The sequence below is a fragment of the Nomia melanderi genome, chromosome 4 (assembly GCF_051020985.1).
Source record: "Nomia melanderi isolate GNS246 chromosome 4, iyNomMela1, whole genome shotgun sequence".
Classification (NCBI taxonomy): Eukaryota; Metazoa; Arthropoda; class Insecta; order Hymenoptera; family Halictidae; genus Nomia; species Nomia melanderi.
This window is the reverse complement of record NC_135002.1, coordinates 4,239,901-4,262,531: the sequence shown is the minus strand read 5'-3', so window position 1 is coordinate 4,262,531 and position 22,631 is coordinate 4,239,901. Positions and strand designations below refer to the sequence as shown.

General features: G+C 49.0%; 1 protein-coding gene and 1 non-coding gene across 6 annotated transcripts in view; both read left to right on the top strand.

Moving 5' to 3' along the window:
• Window positions 1-22,631, top strand: part of LOC116431859 (uncharacterized) — a 114,891-nt gene that overhangs the window by 31,387 nt on the left and 60,873 nt on the right. The gene's annotated exons all lie outside the window — the stretch shown is intronic.
• LOC116434252 (U5 spliceosomal RNA) lies at window positions 6,579-6,697 on the top strand. Its single transcript, XR_004236466.1, has one exon. It is a non-coding gene; the product is annotated as a U5 spliceosomal RNA (small nuclear RNA).

The window sequence follows — 22,631 nt, the reverse complement described above, 5'->3', positions numbered from 1 at the left end:
CCCGCCGGCCGAAACTTTTCGCTGGACATCCCTCTCGGTTCCCACGTCTCGCGGGGATCGACCCCGGCGAATTAAGGGCCGCTTAAACTCTTTACTATCACCCCGCCCCCCGCCCCGTCCCGACCGCGGACCGCCGGTCTCGGTCGTTGATGGTCCAAGTTTCACTCGAGACATGGTACGTTAATTGCCGGCAGGTTGAAAGACTCCGTGGATGAAATTCCGGGCGACCGGAAGTATGGGAAACTCGCGAAATTTCAGCTCCTCGAGGGGCGGCTCCGCCGGTCCCGATAATTTCTACCCTTGAATCTTTTCTCCGTTCGCTCTCTCGATACATTGGACTACTCTGCGCGGGATTGTTCGACTCCTTTGATCTACTCCTCGTTACCTCGTGCTCTACGAGGACTTGATCCATGGTGAGATGGAAACGAACGTCTCGTATCAGATATTCGTGGAACACTGAACCTAGCAGTAAAATGGACTTTCAGGAATTCTATAGCAACTTGAAGGGTATCTTTAATTGATTAACGACTCAGTTTGCTAGATCAATTTCTTAACTTCTCGGAGAAACATCTGTTATAGTTTTAAATCTCTCAACTTTGCAACACCCAGAGCACTGAATGTGATGAATGTTACAAACGATTTTGAACATGTCGAAAATTCAACCTCTGTTGAGGTTACTTCTAAAGGGAGCGGACAATTAAATCAAGAAACTAGATCGCCGAGTAAACACATAAATTCACCGTCCCAGTTCGCAGGTTGAAAAGAGTTAAGTGTAGAGAACCACCGAATTTTCACTGGTAGAAAGAAGAACAGTTAATCAAAGATGGCCGCAGCAGAAATTGGATTTAAATTCCGGCTAGTAAATTGTACGCCCCGAAGTCTCGGCACCGAAAATGTCTCCGTGTCCCCGAGATAAATGTCGCAATAATATTTCACACGCCGGTGTACGTTGTCGCTGCCGGGGGGGTTGGCGGCGCGAGGCGAGGGGGCGGCGGCGTCGTTCAAACTCACTTAAACCCTCGAACATCGGCGAAGCGGTCCGCGGGCACGGTTTAAGATTGATTCGACGTGCTTCCAGCGCATTTATTTAGTAGGCTGCGATGGAAGTCGGTCTCCCTTCGCGTGAAAAATCACTGATATCACTCCGAGACGCTCGCTGCTCGCATTATACACGCGCGAAGGGAACCGCCCCCTCGCTTTCCGCGGGCTTAAAGCATGCTCGGGGACACCGCTTCCACTTTCCGGTGCTGCTGAAAGGTGCGTTCTGCACACTCGATACTTCAGCCCCGTCGAGTGTGGGTTTTAGGACGGTGACAGTTGGAACGCGAGTTTCGATTGTTTGCTTTCGATCATTGCCGATGGATTAGAAATTTGTTTTATATAATCGCTGTTCGTTGACGCGGTATTTTTGGTGATTGGTGATCTGAGAGATACGTGTTTCGAGGGAACTCTAGTTTGTGTTATCGTTATAGTACTGGAAGATTATAGTAGAATTGAGAGTTGACCAGTTAACCCTTTGAACTTTAGGTTCCAACACTGCATCAGTTGTAATATTAAACATTTTAATGAATCTTAAAGGAACTACCCTAAAATTATTCGATTTTCCACACATCCAAATTTTGTACTAAGATGGAAAATAAAAGATCGAAGAAATGTTATAGCATTTCTCGTTCAATACCATTAAAGACACTTAGCTATGCAACTTCGCTAATTACCACAGCATTGAAAAAATATAAAATGTAATTCTAATTGTCTATTTAAAATATATTACACAACAATACGATATCCAAGTTTTCCCATGTACAGTGATATAAGTTAACCTAGTGAAAATTGCCACCACAATTCAGTTTTCTGAAAATTAGCCGGTATGTGTTAACGTCGTTCCAGAGAAACACGAAATACCTAACCTCCCTAAGCCACGATTGATCGCCAGAAGAGAGCCTAATCGACAACATCAGCCGTCGAAGCCTGTTCCACCTGAAACTTCATTGTTCCCTTCTTCGTTCAACGAGCACGGTGCACCGATGGGGAAGACGCGGCTGATTGGCCCGGGCGTTTAACCACGGCTTTTTTTGCCGCGCTCGGGCGTCGCGAATTATTTAGTTCCGTTGATTACAGAACAGCCGCGCGCGAACGTTCCTCCGCGAACAGTCCGTTCATTAGACGGGTTTGTTATCGACGGTTACGTTAACCGTGCCTCGCCGGCCCCGTAAAAATTGCACGGTCGACGATCCCGGACGATTTTTCGGTGCCGCGCGACGTCTCCTCCTCCCTCCCCCGTCCCCGATTTTCTCGCCGTTCGGTTGTTCGATCTAAACGGAAAGCAAACGGCGGTCCCGACTCCGCTGATCGGATTATCCGGTCGTTGAATCGAAATCAATCCAACCCCGTATAATCTATACCGCCGCCGAGCTCGAAACGAAATCCCGTTAAATCATGCACGGCTCCGTCCGATTTCGGCGTGTCTCGATCGTTGATCCGGCGTCGATTCTGACTGACACCTCGCTTTCGCAGACGCTCCCCGCATTTATCACGATTTCATCGGCGGAAACCGAACGCTCGCCGGAAGGAATTCCTCCGTCCGATAAGAAAAGCGGCTCTGAGGTTCCACGAGAAAAAACATCTGTTCCGTTGGATACTTCGATACGCTCGTTAATTAGTTCTTCCCTTAACTCTTCGAGGCGTAGGATTTTAACCCTTCGCACTCCAGAGGCGCCTCTAAGTCATCGAATGATCTGACACAGCAACACTGTAAACTTTGATATTTAATATTAAACTTTTTATAATGCATCAGTGTACGAAATATTGAAAGAAAATACTCTTCCTCGATGCATGTGAGATTTCTTAATTCAGTCTAAGAAAATGTCGCCTGTACCTCATTAGAATATCGAATATTTCCGGTGAAACACTTCTGGAGTGCAAAGGGTTAAAGAACGCAATCCAAGCTACAGAATTCACAGCACAATTCGTCGACCTTAATCGCAACAGTAACTTAATGCGTTTCGACTTGTACAAATGTCGGTTTCCATTTATTCACGCGTTTATCGTTCATATTGCCAACTGGACGAAAGATTTTAGCTTCAGCTCTTCGAGGTGGATTCAAATATACCCAGTGGGACAGTTAACCCACCGAACCCCAAACAGTGAAGAGAACATAGCAACGAATCGACTGTTCCAAAAGATCTAAAAAAATCCGGCGCACTCCGTAACAACCCACACAACATCGTATAAAAGACGTTCAGCGGGAATCCCTGGAAGGTAAACATAAAAACGCGCCATTAAGATATCAGCGAAGGGGAAGGAAGAGGAACTTTTAAAGTCGTCCGTGACCATGAACACGGCGCGAGAAGGAACGTAGCCCGAGTCTCTTGTCCGTAAGACGAGGAGTTCTGCGTAAATAGGTAGTAAGACAAAAGGGGGTGGGTTTGCGGGGGTGTGGAACAGCGCGGAGCGGAATGCGATCTAACGGCGGCGACGTAGTTGCTTGTGTCGAGGTACTTGTGTAACGGAGGCCACAGGGGTGGCGAGCCGATGGATCGGCGGGGGTCGGACGGGGCGGCGGGCGGGGGTGGGCGGCGGCGGTGCGCCTTTGTAACGACGTGGGGCACCGTGCATGTAACGAGTTTCCAATAATGGCTCAGCTGCGTTACGCCATTGGCCGCCGGTTTCGTTGCAGCCGCAGAAGTCGAACCAAGAAACCCCCGTCCCCACCCCCTCCTACGTTTTCGACCGTTCACGATTTCGGCGTTTTTCTAACTGTTTTCGATTACTGGCCCGCAAAGTCTGGGTTGGGTCTTCCCTCGCTCCTTAGACCGCGATAATTTTACTGATTCTCCACGGAAGATTGCTCCCACGATCTACCCTTTTATCCTTCCTCCCGCCCCTCCTACCGCGTCGAGAGCCGAAATTCAGTTATCTTTCTTGGCTCATTCGCGTCTGGATTATTGAAACCGACTAGCAGGGGCGAGGTTCGCGGTTTCCGTTGAATTTACACTTTCTGGGATATCAAATTCTCCGGCACCCCCTGTTCGCTCGCTTTTAGGATCCTTTTCCTTTATTTTTTCCTCCCGCTTCCAGATAACGTCGCTCCTTTCGCCTGTCCTAGTGGACGACCTTTTCTTTGCACGACCCGTCTTCGGGCTTCCTCTCCGCCAGATCTTCCTCCACGATCCTCCAACCCCCGGCCACCCCCGAGACGTACCGTTCGAACGCCGATAGATCTTCCGCTGGCTTTGACCAGCAATTTTCGTTCTCTTCGAATTCTTCGATTCAATCCATTTTTGCCCTTCGAGTTTTCAACCCCTTCGTAGTCTCGATTTTTCTAACCCCTTTTGGTGTTTCCTTGCGAGATATTTCTTCTATCTCGTTACTCGTTTCGATGCGTTTCTAACGTGGTTCACCTGTTTCGCTGGCGATATTAATTGTCGCTTTTACCAATTTCAACCCCCTTTCTCTTCGTCAACCTATCGCAGCCCTGATTTTTCGTGGTCCGGGCCGGCAGCTTCTCGCCAGACGCTTTGATCCTTTGATCCTTACCCGCCGTCGTTTCTTTCTTGACTTCCTCGCGCTTCATCCCTCTCACGCCTGCCCTTCTGGGCTAGGAAGACGTTATCCGCCGTAGCTCGGTCGACGCGAGACGCCCGGCCGAGCAAGTTACGGCCGTCTAAACGCTTCTAACGTTCCGCCGATCGATTCCGTGACTCGAGTGCAAGGTACACACTGGGTTTTAGACGCTCCGGGGTAACTGGACCAAAGACGCCGGGATTTTCGGGCGTTGGGCCTCCGCTCTCGCGCGGACCTGCCGCACGACGAAGTGAATTTCCATGTCTCGCGCGTAATATTATCAATGACACTTCGATTCCTCCGGTATTTCGGGAACCTGGGATCCCGTTAACGCGAACCTCTTCGTAAATTCTAGGCTAAATTTTCTGGAAGTCCACGCTCACGCACTATCCTCCTTATTAAGAGTTTCAAGATTTAACGGTAATCCTTCGGACAAAAGTGCGCCGTCTCTCTAACAGATTAACCCTTTGCACTCGAGGGGTGACTCAGTCACCATTTGATTTAACGCAAATTAGAAAATTTGGTATTTAATATTGAACTATGTATAATGCATTGGTGCGTGAAATATTAGGATAAGAAAAGCTGTTTCTCAATTTACCTGTGATTTCTCTTAGAATTCATTTAAAAAAACCATCGTCTTCGTCTAGGCAGAGAATGTTAAGTATTTCGTTAGAAATACTTCCGAGTGCAAAGGGTTGATACTCGATTTCATGTTCCCCTATCATCGAAGAAGCTCGCGATTAGCCAAAAATAAACAGACAAGCAGCGAAGCGTCAGCTTCGAACCGAAGATCGGCGAATAATTAACGACCCAACGTCGAAAACGCGCCACGGGTTCCGCGATATTCGGCTTTCGTTACTCCCGAAGACGTCGCCGTCGACAATAAACACTCGGAACGTCGCTCGCCAATTACACCCCCCGTTTCCACGCGAAACTTACATTTTCCTAATAGTTTCCGCGCATTATGGAATCCGGCGGACAGCCCCGAGGAGAGCCCATCCGGCGCAAGTGGCCGGCCGCCCCTCGGATAATACATCGTCATCGGGCAACAATTACCGAGTAATTACGATCGACGATCCCCGGTTCCCCGAATCGTTCATAAACAAACGAAAAGGAACGGAATTGCTCGACGTCGGCGCGCAGTCGTCGAACGGTCCGTGGGAACAATCTCGCGGCAAAAAAACGACGAGGAACGGATAATCGACGGGGCACTCTAACCGCGAATAAAGGCATCAGCAATAATAACAACAACAACAAACAACAGTCGACCGGGGGAGGAGCGGGGGATGAAATGAAATTCATGCATCCGAGCTAACGAGTCCCGAGTGCCGCGCTCGTGCAGGATTTCTTGGCCGACTTTCACGGCTATTATAAGCTCGAGTATTTTCATTATACATTTTTTTTTCCTCTTCCACGGCCACTTCGCATTGATACTCCGTCCACCGCCCCCTCCCGTGCCCGCCGGCGGTCCCCACCACCCGGTATCTGTGCCTCATCCGCCACCGGATCCTTTTTCCGCCCCACCGATACAACGTCGCGGATCGACGTAACGATCCACTTATGGAAAATGCCGCGGCAGAGAAGAAGAAAGGCCCTTGTCGCTTCTACTCGGACATCACCCAACCGCCCATCCAACCGTCCACCCCACTTTTCAGTCTCTTGCTACGTCGTCGTTCGGTCTGCGCCTCCTTCAACCCCCCCCCCGTCCGCCTCCCCCGGCCGTCGTACTCTATTCTGATTTTTTTCGGGGAGAGAATCCTCTTAGCGATCTAGTGGCTCCGACCGTCCTCGGGAATATGCTTTGGGTTTATAAAATCGCGCCTGTGTACCGCTCTTCCGCGTCTCCGCTCGCCATTTCAACCCTCTTCGCCTCGTCCATCTCTCGCGACTCGATGCTTCGGGATTAATTGTCTATTAGATATTTGGACGTTACTTCTGTTCGGTTTTTCGGTGTTTCTTGGGTGGAGTTGGGTCTGGATTCGATTGATCGATCACTTGGGATTAATACGAGTGTAATACTCTGGTTTCCCTTGAAATCACGTATAAATCTTTCGCCTTTTACTAAAGATTTCCGTGGAGGGGAACAACCGAGTCTATGAAACAACTTTTTATAGTACCCAACCTTTTAAGTTATATTTGTATGAGCGAAATTTGTGTTGGATTCCGCGGAGTAACGTTTTAACTTCCCAGCGGCAGTAAATCGGAATCTTGCCGATGGAGTGGAAGTAACTTGCTGCGCTGCAGTTTTAAACTGACAGTTCCACTGACCATTCGACGAACTATTTCTACCGTTACGATCCACTCGTACTGTCATCGATAATTAAAAAGTTGCCGCGGATTCCTTCGTTCCCTTTCGAAACTTCAGCTCGGAATAACGAATTCACATCAGCGTCAACGATCCGGCAACAATCGGCATTCGACGTTCCGAAAACAGTTGCACCTCACGAGCTCGACGGCGGATCCACGTGGAAATCGATAGCGGACGTGCATCGGCGTTCTTCCCGCCGCGAAGCCGTCCCCGTCATTCACTCGCTCTGAAAACAAGGGAACCAGAGATCTCCGTATCCTATCGTCGTCGAGGCAGCCGCGTTGTAACCCGAGTATCCGGGCTCGGGCAATTAATTAACCAGTTAATTAAACATTTAGACGCCGTTGGCGGTCGTCTAAAATTTAATTCGTCCATTAATTAATGCTCCCCGCGGTGGTGCTCGGCGGTCGATGGGATGAGGCGAGCGAGAACGGGCAGGAAGGGTGGGGGGGGGGCGGACGGTCGTGCAGGAGGATTGCAGCGGTGGTGGTAGATGCATTATTACCGGGCTCGGTTCTCAGGTATTCATATTCGGACAAAACCGATAGAGGCGCACGCTTATCGGTGAATTTTTCTAGCCCGAGGGGGTGGCGGCGGACGAGGGGCTACGGGGCCGAGTGAAAGAACGCTGAAAAACGAAAAACAAACCGCAGAGAGGAAGAGCGAGAGAGAGGAGCGAGGACGCCGAGTGGGGGCGATCGGGGGTTGGAGGGTTGAGGGGCGATAAAAAAAATTTGCAAAAAAGCCGGAGGAGCAGGAGGAAGAAAAAGTAGACCGCCACCGAGGAAGAATGAAATAGAAATTCGTTAACGGCGCTGGTGAGGGTGTGAGGTGGCGGAAGAGAGGACCGGGGGTGGCGTAGGAGGAGGCGTAGGAGGAGGAGGAGGAGGCGGAGTTCTCGTTTCGGGGCGACAGGCACATGTGCGCATAATGATCTCCGCTACGGCCAGGTTTATGTCGGCTGCGGGCAGAGAAAGGTTGCCTTTAATTAGCATAACTACTGCGTACCAACGTTAGCCGGAACGCTAGCCTGGCCGGGCTGGGGGCTGGTATGGTGGTAATATGCGGCCCGACTAGTCCTTGAGTTATTGCCTGATCAATAATCTATATGTGGCAGCAACAGTACCGTACACCGTAGGGCGAGCTGCTGTCCACGTAAACCCGAGCACCCTCCCGCTTCGCCTACTCTGCCCACCCCCAACCCCGTCGCCCAGCACCTCTAAGCTTCCAGCGCTGAATATTGCAGCTGGGTATCGCTCTCTACCGATAAATCTTCCGCTCCTTCGTGCAAAACAAGCGAAAGAAAAAAATGTACGTGTATATATGTGTATATATATTTATATATATATATGTATATATATATATACATATGTATTTATGTATATACGTGTGTGTCACCGGTATGTATGTATGGGTATGTATAGATATAAATATATATGTACATGTACCGAAGGAGGAAGAGACGTAGATAGGGGAAATGGAGATAGAGAAGCGGTGTAGGGGTGATTCATAGGTAGGCACGAAAACAGAACTGGGCTAACTTCCGGTCCGCCAGTGGAATAAGCATTAAGAGGCATTAGGGGGTGCTCAGGCCGGTGTGTGTACATTATTTCGAGCGGCGCGTCGTTTTGTTTCCGCGGAGGGATAACAATGGAAAAATCCCTAGATACCGGCACCGGGCCTACACGCGGGATCAGCGTCAAATTTTTTTTTCCTCCTTTTTCCTTTTTTTCGCCGGATACACCGTACATCGGCGCTGCTCCCGATTCCCGTGCCACGCGGATACTTCGATTGGTCCCGGCCTGCCGTGCGATCCGGGGGGCGGGCGGGGGATTTTAGGGGGCGGACGGAGGATGAGATTCTCGAGGATGTTCGAACATGGCCGATATTATTCGTGGGTAGACGTTGAAGAGAACGTTGAAGTGCGGTGTTCAGTGTTTAGCTTGTCTTCGGCTGGGTCTTGATGGTAATGTTTCACGGGCATGATGGAGGATCGATCGATCGGCAATATCGACGGGGGATGATGGGGGGAATGCGGACGAGGAATGCCGGACCCTCGCATCCGAGATGGCGATAATTGGTCGGCTTGTTGGGATTGAGAGAGATTAATGTTTAATTTCTGCCACTTGCGTAACAAAGCTCGAAGAATGTGCGGGGATAGTTATTGATGATGATTGCGCCGAGTCTAAACGCGAATTCGTCACTTCAATGATTAATGCGCTGCGAGCGTCTATAGTCGCCGCGTACTCTCGAATGCAGGCGTAAATTATAGCAATGACCCATATTCCTAGTATTAGAAGTAAAGCAGTATAATAATTTTATTCCCATGAAACCTTGATCGATCTCAGGAATCAAGTAAATAAACGAAAGAGAATTGCTCCGTCACCGATTTCAAAACGAGCGTCAACGTGCTAAGGGATGAAACTAGATTAATTAGAAACTTGGTATCTAAGAAAGAATATTACGTATCCAACTTTTCCAGAATGTTCGTTTCAACGAATCTTGCTTCATATTAACCGTTTGGATGCTAAACAACTTTTGTGGATATTCACCAAAAATTCGGAAGTGATGTGTATGCAAAAAAATTAATAGTACTTATCTAATGAGATCACAAATATTGTTATTACAAAAAAATATCAAAAGATAACATTTATTCAAATAAACTTACTTTGATTTATTTCTTGAACAATATAGTAAGAAAATTATAATTCAGCACTCAAACGGTTAATCCGCGCTTTAATATCGACGTAGCGATTCATCGATGGGAAAGATCCTCTTGATCGATCGAGATCGTACAAGTCGAGGAGGTCTCGATCGTTCAACGATTTTCTTATTAACGGACGCCGGCGGACGTGTTCATAATTTCCGAAGGTAGATCGGCCGGCGGCGCGTGGCACGCTGCTAACAAGAATCAACTTATCTCGTCGCACGCCAGTTATCGAAAATCGCGATAGTGTGACGCGGATTATGGTCTGACCCATATCGACTCGTTCCACTTCCATTTACCCGGCCGCCGCTGGTTCCCGATATTCGGTACGATTCACGCGAAACGAAACACCGCCGTTTCGCGCGGTATTCCCAAAACGGTGTGCATCGTTATCGCGCGATTAACACTGGAAAATATTGTTAACCCTTTCGGCGTCACCGACAGACACATCCGTCAGGCGAAAATCGTGCCACCCGGACGGTCACCGGATTTTTTCGCTTTCTGATAATCGATGACTAACGGTTACAACGTAGCCATCGGTTTTTCCCCGATGTTTGGATCAATTATTATTATTATTTATTATTAGAATTTATGTTCTCGATTAAACAAAATCTATGCAGTAGAGAATTAATAAATATCCACATATGAATACGAATTAACAATGTATTCGATGGTTTCAATAATCCCATCGAACGAATATATTTTATAACTTTCAAGTTACAATGACGTTCAACTTCCACGCCTGAGCGTATAAAAGTTTAAGTGAACTGATTACTTAATTTTATTCACCGCTTTGAGTGCAAAATGAAATAAATCAACAAGATGTCACATACTGATATGTGACTTCAAAGTTACATGGGCCTTTAGAGGGTTAATGCGAATAAAGGTTATTCATTTCTACTGACTGTTGACGATCGAAATGCTTCAAGATGAAGGCATATTTTTTATTAACCACTTGCGGTGTAAAGAAATTCGCGGTATTCTAGAAGAGAATATAAAGATGCATCGACTGGTGATGAAATTGCACATGTATAAATACTAAATTTGTTTATTAACCCTTTGCGGACGAAGATTCTTTGAAATATACAAAACTTTCAGCAGATAAAGCTGAATTATATATAAAATCCTTAATTAATATGGAAAAACGCGATGATCTCTGGCTGTTCGAGTAACTAAATCATTTGTCTGCAACTTAGTCTTCCAAATATGAAAACTTCATCTCTCCGAAATGTCGACTGTCGTCCGCAAAGGGTTAATAATCTTGCATATTATGATATTTTTCAAAATAATTTGGAAAATTGACATTTCTGTGACAATTGCCTGTCGACGTGTACAACACGTCGTTGACGTTCCTGTCACGCAAGTGGTTAAGCTGTACGAAAAGGGTTAACTCTGCGAAGATTCTCTAAAGTATACAAAACCTTCTTCCAGACTCTGCCAAATTGGGTATCGAACGTTCGACACTAAAATTACCGCGGGCCAAAATCAGCCATTCCTGATTTCTCCATTTTCGGATTATTACAGGGATAACAGACGTTTCTCGGTCTCTCAGAAATTGACTTAGCAATACGCAAACTGAATTATGAATCAATTAAAGTCTCGGTAGAAGCTCTCTGGAAGTTTCTGTAGCGGAATTTTCGAAATTCAATTCTGCTGCTCGGTAGGTTTGGCGTTAAGTAATAGAGGATAAGGAAACTTCGTTGTTTTCTTGCTGTTTGAGTTAAATCGTTTGTTTGCGACTCGGTGTTCCAAAAATGAAAATTCGATCCAGATGTTCGTCTGCAAAGGGTGGATCGACGGGTGATTCCTTGGGCGACGGTGAATTTTTGGAAATTTCGTCGGCAAATGAATTCGAAACCGGCCGCGACCGGTGGCCGATTAAATGAGGAAAAATCAGTTTTCCTGTCAGCCCCGGTCCAGGCCACGTCTGAAATCGATCTCGGCCCGGAATTTCGCGGCATCGGCTCGTCAAATCGGCGGTCCGTCACTCGAGACCGTCAACTCCCGTCACCGTCCAACAAAATCCCCGGCTTCGAGTCTCCTAATTACCGGGATAATTAGAAATAACGCTGACAGTGATTCGCAATTCGTTGACGGTCTTATTCTACGCGTGAATGGCCGCGTTCGCGTTACACCCGCCGCTAGCTGCTTCATTAGATTCCCCTGCGGAAGTCCCTTTTCCTATTTTCTGCGAAGATTCCGTTAATGTTCGTTCAACCGACCACTTGATTTCACGAGGAAAACTATGAAATTTGATATTTAACACTAAAACTATCAAACGAGTTAAAACTCATTCCTGATGTCCTCATTTTCCATTTATTAACCCTTTGCACTTCGAAGTTTTTCACTAGAAATATTTCAACATCTGATGAGATGAAGACGATATTTCGTGAAACCAACTCGACGAGAAATTCACGTGAATTGACGGACAAAGCTATTGTACGTCAATATTTCTTAGATTGATGCATCATGTGAAGTATAATATTAAATATCAAACTTTATAGTTTCACTGTAGGAAATCAAGTGGTGACTGAGAGTCACCTCTCGAGTGCAAAGGGTTAAAAGGATAACAGATACTTCTCTGAGAACATATTCAAGAAATTGATTTAGCAATACGCAAACTGAATTCTAAATGAAGTCCCGATAGATGCACTGAAGTTGCTACAGGGCAATATCACAAAGTCGTAGTGTAATGCATCAATATGTAAAAAGTTAAACAAAAAAACTTTGTTCCTCGATGTACCTGTGATTTCTATCTCACCAGAAAACGTTAAAATGTCTCTAGTAAACAACTTCCGACAGCAAAAGGTTAATACTCTACATTGTCCGATCGATTGATCGAAACGACGACAACAAAACCCACATACATTCATTCTACTCCCATTCAAACTCCAAAATCGCATTCCACAAAGCTTCTGTACACAAAGAACGATTAAAAACGAAGAACCACAGTTTCGAAAATACTAACGAAATATTCGAAATTCCTTCCGCGCGATGCAATCCGAAAAGCTTTTTATAATGATCCATTAAATCGGCGATCCCATTAATACGCAAATCCGGTCTAATCCCGAAAGAACCGTTACATTTTCGTCGAGCGGGATCCCGGTATTTCTCGTGTTCCGTTTTATTATTAGCCCGCGATTTATTCCGATTATTATCCCGCCGTCCTGGATCACTTTATTGTTGCCGGGCGATCGTAAAGCGCCGAAGGAATGCCTGCGCCGCGTAGCGGAATCATGCGGCCGGCGAACGGCGAAAGAACCGCGGGAAAACTGGGTCGCGATCGAAGCAACCGGGCAGGGGACGGACGGCGAAACGACCCCGAAACGTCGCGGTTAATCTGATTACCGGCTAATTACTCGTTACGGCGTTAAACTTATCATTGGATTTGCGCGAGCGACGGTGCTGCGGTCAAAGCGCGACGCTTGAATATTTAACAATAGCCATCGCTCGCCGTGTCCCGCCGATTCGTATCGTTCGGTTCCGCCGGCGGCGGCGGCGGCGGCGGTGGCGGTCGTCGCCTAACGGCGCGATTAAATAACAAAATTTCGCGCGGCTCGATTTCGAAGTCGCCCGAAGAAAACGTCTAGCCGCGGAACCGACGAGCTGTAAATTTTAATCTCGCTTCCATTTAACTTGATCTACCGCTGCTACCCGAATTCGAACAGCGGTTTTGTCTAGACGCGTATCAAATATAAATTCCGAAGGGAAAAACAGTAGGTTTGAATCGGATCCGGTGCATCTGCTTGCTGGATTAATGATAGATTCACGGGTATTTATAGTGTGCTTTGTTCCGTCGCTTTTGGACGAGTACATATTTGTTTATGTGGATTCTTGAGATTATTGTTTCGAGAATAGAACGGTATGAAGTAGACTGTTGCTGAATAATGGGTAACACTGTGACTGCCACGTCTCATTATTTTTTACAGAAGCTAAATTTTTTGATGACCGAACAAACCGAATTTTGTTGGATATACGAGATATAAGGAGGATAGCGGAGCAATTATTCAGAAGAATCTTCATTTCTCAGTTTCTGGTTAATGGAAAAAACTGTGTCGAGTACAGGGGAGGTTTGACGAGTGTTTACATGGCAGTCACAGTGTTAACAATAGAACTACCGAGCACTTAATACGATTAATATGCAATTCCTATACAAATAGTATTTATTTTCAAAATCATTTCGAAGATTCAACGCTTCGAAGATATCAATGATTGCTAAACAAAAAAATCGAAACCAGATATTCTGACTGGTACGGTAGTTCTAGTGTTGAAGGGTTGAGTATCCGTCAAATCGACGGGTTCCGTGGATCTAGTGTTAAATGGAAATAAAGAGTTTTCATCTATAGTTCTCTCGGAACGTGAGTTTGTGAGTTGTTTCGTAAATCTGTTAACGGGGGTGAAATCGTATAGATATTTTTGCGAACGGTTCAATGAAGTCTGTATTGTTTCAGTTTCTTTTGTAACAGTTGTAGCTGCGGGTTTGATTAAATTATGCAGACATGCGCGTTAATTTCGCTCGGAATGAATCCGGAAGTAACGAGTTCATTCCGTTTTCAAAACTTGTATCGATCCGAAACCGAGATGGTGCCAGCGAACTTATTTCTAATTATTCGTACGTAGTTCGAATGATAATGTACGTATCGTACGAGGGGGAATATTGAAATTTTAATAATAGAAATTGGGTTTCCCCCGCGTAATTGAAGCGGGGAACATTCCGCGATGTTCAAAATTACATTTAAATCACGGCGGGCGTATCGGCAAGGATTTATGCGCGGAGAAATGTGTTATGGGGGTAGTGGGCGGCGAAACCTAGTGTCAACTCCCCACGCGTCGAATTACGAAATTAATTTGCCCTGGTTAATTAGGGAGTCGTTGGCGTACAAACGGCGACTGTTCCCGTGGCCCCCTCGACCGAGGGTTTTCAGGCTCGAGGGTGGTATTTCGCTGGGGTAAGAATCCTCGATCGATGATTTTCGCCTTTCAGCGTGAAAAGTTGATTCTCCGAATGGGAATCACGCTCTACGGACGGAACTGTTTGCTTAAATTGATCAAACTGTTGATTACTTCTCGAATAGTAGTACAGAAGTGATATTCATCTTTCGAGGCATTCGAACGTGCTCCAATTAATCGCAGAAACGACGCTTAATCCCTGTTACAAAAGGAGAACCGCGACGAATAGCAATCACGTCTTAATAAGTAAATCTTCAACCCACCTCTGTTAAGAAATTATCATCCAGCAGTTCTAAATATTGCAATTCTAATCGAGAAATAATTTATTAGGTCAATACTCAATCTCGAAAATCGAATTGTAGACGTTCCCCGATGCTTTCCAACACCATTTATCCCGAATCGATCAACAAATTTCCCTTTTCCAATATTTCTCATACCTGCAGACCGTATTCACGCGACTTGCATTCGCGTGAAACGAATCCACGTGGAACCGCGCGTAAACCGAGGGACGAGTGTACTCCCAATATTTCGCGGGCTCGAGTCCCCGTTCGAGCCGGGTTCCTCGGGAATCAACCCCCGGAAAGGTGAGATCGAAGCAGCGTCGATCCGATGCGAAAAAAATTCGCGCGTCCGAGGGTCAGTCACCCAGGATCGGGCGCGTTATCGTCATCCTTCGATTTCTCACGTGTGCGTCGAGCCGACGACCAATCACGCCGGCGGGGGAGTTCGCGCGGGCGTGTGTGTGGGTGCGCGAAAGAAACGAGAGTAAAATACAGGCAGCGGCGGCGGACGAGCGAAAGGAGGGAAGAAGCGTCGACGAGAGATAACGAGCAGGACGGGCAACAAACGAAACAAGAAAAAGAACTTCGCCGATAGGGGGTCGTGGCCGGGGGTGGGCGGGCGGCTGGGTGGCTGGTTGGGCTGCCGGCACCGAAAATTCCTTGCGTTTCGGTGGCGCGGTGGCTACTAATTTCGAAAACGGCCGGGCGCAGAGAAGTGGAAGAGGGACGTCGCGGCTATGTACGTGGTAAAAAAACGGGGGCGGTGGTGGCGCGATCGGGAGCCATCGAAGGGGGAGCGCGGGAATGGGGGTGGGCAAAAGGAAAAGGGAAACATAGACGGAGAAACGGGGGAGAGATCGCGGGCGAAACTTCGGAGGAAGAGAGAAACGGAGAAAAACGAGGAGATCGAGAGGGCGGATAGACGAAGACGGGGATGGGCGAGTGCAAGGGAGGATGACAGCGGCAGGAAGGGGGACGGGGGACCGGACGGGGGGTCGGAAGAAGGAAAGAGAAAGCCGCGGAGCGACCAGTCCGGTTCTGGTTCGACGCAGTTCGGTTCGGTTCCTAGCCAGTAAGCGGTAGATTAAAGAGAAATGGCTACACGTTCATATTGATTTTTGTCCTCAGTTCGCGGGTGGATACGAGAGAGGGTGAGTGAGGGTGGCTGGTCGAGGCTGACGGTGAGGCGAGCTCACTCAGGAGGAGGAGAGCGACGGAGGTCTGCACGCGAGAAAGACAACCTTATTCGCTGTTCGTCCGTCTCTCTTCATTCCTCTATCTCTCTCCCTCATCCCTCCTCTCTCTCTCTCTCTTCTCTCTCTTCGTTCCCTTTACCAACCCCCGTTCTATCCTCCGGTTCCCTGTCCTTCTTTCTCCCTCTTTCTCTCTCCATGTGCTTCTATCTATGGCCTCTTTCTCTTCGCTCGCCCTGCCCCGCGGTACCCTCGATCCCTCACTTACCGACTCGTCTCACCGCCGCCACCCCTCCGAGCCACCCCCATCGGTGTGTCTCTTTCTCTGTCTGGCATCGGCTCGTCCTCGCTCCGTGCCACCCTTCCCACGGCTCTCCGGCTTCCTCCCTGGCCTCTTCCTCTCCGCCTCCTCCAACCGCCTCCTCCTCTTGCGCCGCCACCTCCCAGCGGCTTCTCATCCTCCCAGCGCCGCACTCCAACCGACCCCACACCATCGTACCGCGTCGACCCCCCCGGCCGCCCCGCGCCCCTCCCGCGCCGGCCTCGCCACCCTTCCCGAGCGGCCGCTATTCCAAGCCCTCTTTTTCTTTTCCCCGGCGCATTCAGTGCTACCCGGACTCCATCCTTGTCCCCGTTCCGTCCACGCTCCGCCCGTTCCTCACCCCGCGAGCGCGGTCTGTCAATCGGCGGAGGGCTGCCGTCGTCCTCCCCCCCCGCCGCCCGACGGCTGAAAACTCGTCAAAAAATATACATTCCGCGACGGCCGGGCAATACGTCGATGCTTGTAACTGCGCCCCGAACGCGCGGGGACCGGAAAAGGAGAAGGAGGACGCCGCGGGGGCGGTGGGAGGCCGGGGGGAAAGTAGTCGAACGGAGTTATTGGTGGGGGCTGAGGGGGGGAAGAAAGAGGGATGGTCGGGGACGGCGGGGGCGGCGGTGGGCTCTGACGGAGCCCGGAAGGATTGATAAAAAGAGAAACAGAGTGGCGGCCTGATAACGATGCAAATTTTCCAGGTATCTGCCTTTCCTGGGGAACACCCGGGCTCTCGCGGTTATTCCGAACCGAGGGATACGTGAAATGAAATTGAGAACGTTCGCCGAGACCGGTACCACCGTCGGGGGCTTTAGGCTCGCGACGCGCCGCGGTGGGGCTGCGACGAGGGGCGGCGGGGCAGGGGAGGGTCGCTGGAACGAAAGACCTGATTAGCCGTGTTCACGGGGCGGCATCGCTCGACGTACGGCCGTTTCGTGGACAAGCTGCGATTACGATCCGCCCGGAGGGCGATGGGTGTCGTTAAGGGTGTTGTGTAACGAGCGACGTAAATTTGCGACAAAGCATTGCTAAAGGGACCTTGGAGCGGCTATTCGGGAGAGGTTCCCGAAGCGTCTGAGAATTTCGAGTTCGTTGGGCGATTGAACGTTTACGGGAAGCTGATTCTTTTATCGATAAGCGGTAGGTGTTCGGAATAGTGACATTCGTTGAATTATTACCGATGTTTTAGGATTCAATTCTCTGCACTGTGGTACACTGTGTTAATATTAAACCTATATTAAACTTTAGTACCATGTGATCCACTTTTCTCTATTGGCAAAGCGTATGTATAAAAAGATCGAGAAACATTTCACGAGTTCCGTTTCGATCAGGATCATTGTCTGCCGGTTTCCAGATCGTTGATCGGTCAGGAGCCTCGAAGAGTGGTTTCTCGTGTCCACGGTTTTCTTGGTGAACGATAAACGGACGTGGCGAACGTCGTCGCACCCGGTGGCCGCGATTTCATTGTCTCCCCCATCAACCGATCAACTCCCCCGCCGCCCCCGTTGCGCGACGCTCCGAGGGGCGCAGCTCGTCCGTTGCACCCTTTCACCCTTCCGCGAGCATTCGATACATGCTTATTAGAGAAAGGGAAAGGTGTCTTCTTCGCTGCGCTTCAACCCCCTTCCGTTCAAAGGGGCACTCTCGTGTCACTTTTTGTTTTCCTCCCTCGAAACCGCACTTTGCATCCTCGCGCTCGTTTACTTGAGAAAATCCTCCAGCGCGCTCTGTCCTCTTTCACGATTCGAGTTGCATATTTCCCTCTACGAGGCGCGCAGGCTGGACGCAACTGCTCGCGAGAGGAAGAGACAACAAAGTTAGCGAAAAGCTTGCCAGTACACCACAAGCAGAAGCTTCTAATCGGTACCGATTCCGAAAAATTCAGGCTCCATCTCTCAACTACCAATCGAATCGACTAACTCGCGTTTCCTTCTACAAGTCTCGACAACGCATTTATTGACATTTCTATTGACTTGGAAATAATCATAGGTAAATCAGACAATAATCACCAGCAGCTTGAGTTCGGCAAATCAATAATTCGATAGAAAAGTCTCTGTATCCTAACAGTATCGACACCGGTGATCCGAAATAGGTCATTTCAGCCTGTCTACCAGCTCTAGCGTTAACTGTTCAATTTACTAACTGCGAGCCGCTCGCGAGCTGTTCGCACTCTGGACGCGGCCTAACGAGTCCCAGGTCCGAAACGTTTTCGAGGGACACGGGTTTCTTGATTTCGTTATCGGTTTCCCCGGCGACTCTGCTCCCGTCGTCCCGCGGTCGCCCGTGGAATCGCGTACATCTCGCGGCCGCGATCGATTTCGCATCGACGTAGCGGTGCCGCGCTGCCAGCCGTCCTCCATAAACACAATTCGACCGACCTTGTGGTTTGCATTCTAATTTCTGTCGCGGCGCGGCCGGCTAACGCGATTACTCCCGCGCGCCCGGAAATTGCGCGTATGGAAAATCGGGTTTAGACCTCCCCCCAACATAATTTACTGGCCTTACGGCCCGCCCGGAATCGTACCGCGACCCTGCCCACTCCACGACCCGTCCAACCCCTTCATTCCGCCACTCGAAAAACAAACGGGAAGAGGAAATCGTTGGAGCGCCTCGACCGAACTCGCGAGTTCTTGAGATGCTTGCCTTCGACTGTGCTCCCGCGAGTCTCGCTGGTCCACTCTGCAACCCCTTGATGATATAACTGTGTTAGGCCACCCTACGACGCGGTGAAAAAATTCCGCAGTACGGATTTCACGTTTACGTATTTCGCGTTAAATTCCACTTTTCCGTATTGATTCGACTTCTGCCTGTAGAATCTTCTCGTTTTTATGAATATTCTTCGAGAACATTTTTATCTATATTATAGGGCGCCTATTGTATTTGTTTCTATGATTAGCTTCGATTTAGAAAGTAAAGGGAGAATCTGGACTTGTCTATGATTAACTCTTAGCAGTCCTATGTCAAGTCAAGACATTCTATTATTGCTATCTCTACCTTTAACAATTTTTTTTATATTTGTATTATCACGATTGTACCATTTAAAGGTAACATTTCAATGACTCTCGAATATTCTCGAATAAATAAATAGAGCGTCATATTAAGTAATTGAATGAACTAACGTCAACCTCAAAGTGAGAAACCAAGAGCACTTCGGACCGCAAAGGGTTAAAGTGATCAACCAAAATCGAACGTCCCACGTTACAATAATCATATAATATCCACCCTATCGACACGTAAGAAATTAACACGTCGAATGCCGCTCGATCAGCTGCAAATACGCGAAATGAAGATAAAAGCAATATTAAATTATTCGAATCGCATTACCGCAGGTTCGTTTCGTCGCACATCACGTTAGATACCGTTATTTACAGTATAGGACTGTTTTAGGAGCGTCATATTAAGCTGTAATCGAATGAACCAACGTCGAGGTAAACCCCAAAGTGAGAAACCAAGAGCACTCCGGACCGCGAAGGGTTGAAGAATCCAAATTCTATCGAGTGGTTGACGTTCACCGTTTCCTCAGCGAAACGAATCGTCGAGCACTCGAGAACACCGTTCCCCCTACACCACCGCCCATTAACTTCTATTTCGAAACCGCAGGAAGGACCCACCGGCTCGATATTCCAAAATAAGAAATTTCCCGGCGTTGATCAATATTCCTAGACACGGTCCCGGCTCCGCAGGGCCGACCCGCGTCCGCGGAAGGAAAATAAAACAGAGCGGGACGATCGGTATCGGTGGCCTCTCGAACAACCCCGTGAATAGTTGAAAAACAGTTGGAAAATTCGTTCGACTCTCGAGGGGCGGGCGCGGGAGGTCGGGTTACGAGTTCAAAAGGATCCCCTGGAATACGGTCGGGGTGCGAGTCATCGGAGATAGGTCCCGGTGATAGGATCTCGCGGAAGGGGTGGCGGAGAACGAACCACCGGAATGAAGAGAGAGAGAGAGGGGGATGAAGAGTAAACGACAGAGAAAGAGCGAGCGAGAGGAAGGGAGAGAGAGAGAGAAAAAGAAAATATCACACGAATATAATTCCGCCGGGTTGAAAGGTAGACGAGGAGAAAGGGGTGGGCGAAACGGGCAGAAATAATTTCTTCCTTGGTCGCAACTTCGACGGCAGCTACGAATGGACGCCTGGGGATAGTCTTCTCCGGCGGAACTTGACAAATTTTCAATAAGATCGCTAATTGGCCGGTTATTTCATCCCCCGCGAGAAAGAATTCAGCGACGCCGGACTTGGTCTCCGTTGGCCGCCCACCCTGCGGGCTCCCCGCCCCGCCTGGCCGCCGTTACCCCGGCTCCTCTCACCCTTGAGCCACCCCCTCCCGCCGGAACGGGGCTGGTGGCCCGATATTCCCGCTCATATCCCCTGGCTATCAATGTATAGCCGCGTTATCGATCGGGTCCGGCTTTCATTTTTTGCTTATTTGACTTTTCGGCCCGGGCTTTCGTTCGTTCGTTAGCTCTTCTTCGAGGGCCATCGAACGACGCCCCACCGCAAATAATTTTCCGGATAAGCCAGCGCCGATCCGGAGCCCAGACCGCCGGCCGGGCCCGCCCGGAAATTTCGAACGTTCCCGCGCGGCCGCCGCGGCCGGCCGCGCGCGGAGAGGCCGGCCGGGATTATTTTCAAAGTGATACGTCCCGCTGGCCACCGCGCGGTGTCTTCGCTCTTCTTTTTTCCGGGGATTGTAAACCGATGATCGGACTACCGGCTTTATTCGGTTGCCGCGCGGAGGGTGCCGGTTTTATTTTCCTCGCAGAACGGTTAACACTTTGTTCCATTGTTTCCAGTCGGGGGGCAATTTTCTGTTGGATTCCGCGTAGGCGTTTGCGAATCGAACGATTGATGTACCGATTGATATACAGATTTTCCCTTTGTTACTGCTGTCATTTGGAAATGTTGATTGGTGGTGATATGTACAGTACAATCTACTTGCGATCTATTAACCCCTTGCACTCGGAAGTTCTAGAAATATTTGAACATTCTCTGATGAGGTGAAGACATTTTGTGAAACTCGAAGAAAAATCACATGTGCATTGAGGAACAAAGCTATTTTATTGCAGCATTTCTCAAATTGATACATTAGACAGAGTGTAATATTAAATATCAAATTTTATAGTTTTCCTGCACCAAATCGAGTGAGTCACTGTTCGAGTGCAAAGGGTTAACTAATCATAGGCTTGCATCGTGACCTATTATCTAATTGCTTGCCACGGAAACATAATTACTAATCCTATCGAATCAAATCCATCCATGAACCATACGAATACGAAAGAATAGATCCTATGTCCCAAAACTAACCACTCGGCAAAATCTACATAGCAGTCTCCTTTCACCACTTTCCCACAACCCCTAAACCTACACCAGAATCTTCAAACATCTTCAGACATCCTCAACTCGAGACTCCCTCCCAAATTCGAAACTTAAAACAAAACAGCCGCTCGATCGAACCGCGAGGACGGTTCGGGGGCGCGATAACAAGCGCGCAGGAAAGCGGCGGCGCGGCGTTCATCTTCGACTCGGGCTGAAAATCCGGAATGAAAAATTCCCGGGGAAAAATTGCGCGTTCCTCGGTGCCGGCCAGCCCTGGAGGCGCCGCGGCGCGTCGGTTCATTGATTCCTCGATCGCAGCTTACAATTACCTCTTGCCCCCGCCCGGCGCGTTTCTCCCGTTACAAGCCGGCGAGAGAGAAAGAGAGAGAGAGAGAGACTGGGAACGCGCACCGCAGCCTTCGAAACTCCGCCGGTATTCCGGGCCGTATTATTAATAAAATATTATAGAACGCTTTATAAAAAAGTGGCCGGCCATCGGCGGCCGGCGCGGGGTGTGGGGGGCCGCTCGCTGGAAGGAGCGAGAGAGAGGCGGAGGATCCGCGGCGGAGGGGCCGGACGGGGGTGGCGTGCGGTTCCGAGGCGGAGGCTCGAATAAACCACAGATACCCGACTATAGAGAGCTCGCGCGCGGCTTGAAAGAGAGAGGACCGTGGGTTAGGGGGTTGGCGGACAGAGTGGGGCCGGTGGACGGGGGGAGCGGACAGAGTTCTGGAGTTCGAGCGATATATTGCGACTAAACCAAACTGACGGAATGCCAAAACTTTTTTGTAATTAAATTTTTCACCGCGATAGAAAAGGCTGGACGGGGGCGGCTGGCGGCGGCAACGGGGCGGCCGGGGGTGGCTCGACCGCCCAGTATGCACGGTGTACAGGTTTTTCGTCAGGCCGCCTACGACGTACGTGCTCCCCTCTCTCTCTCTCTCTCTCGCTCCTCTCTTTTTTTCAGCCTATTTTTTTCATCGCTCATCAATCCCCATC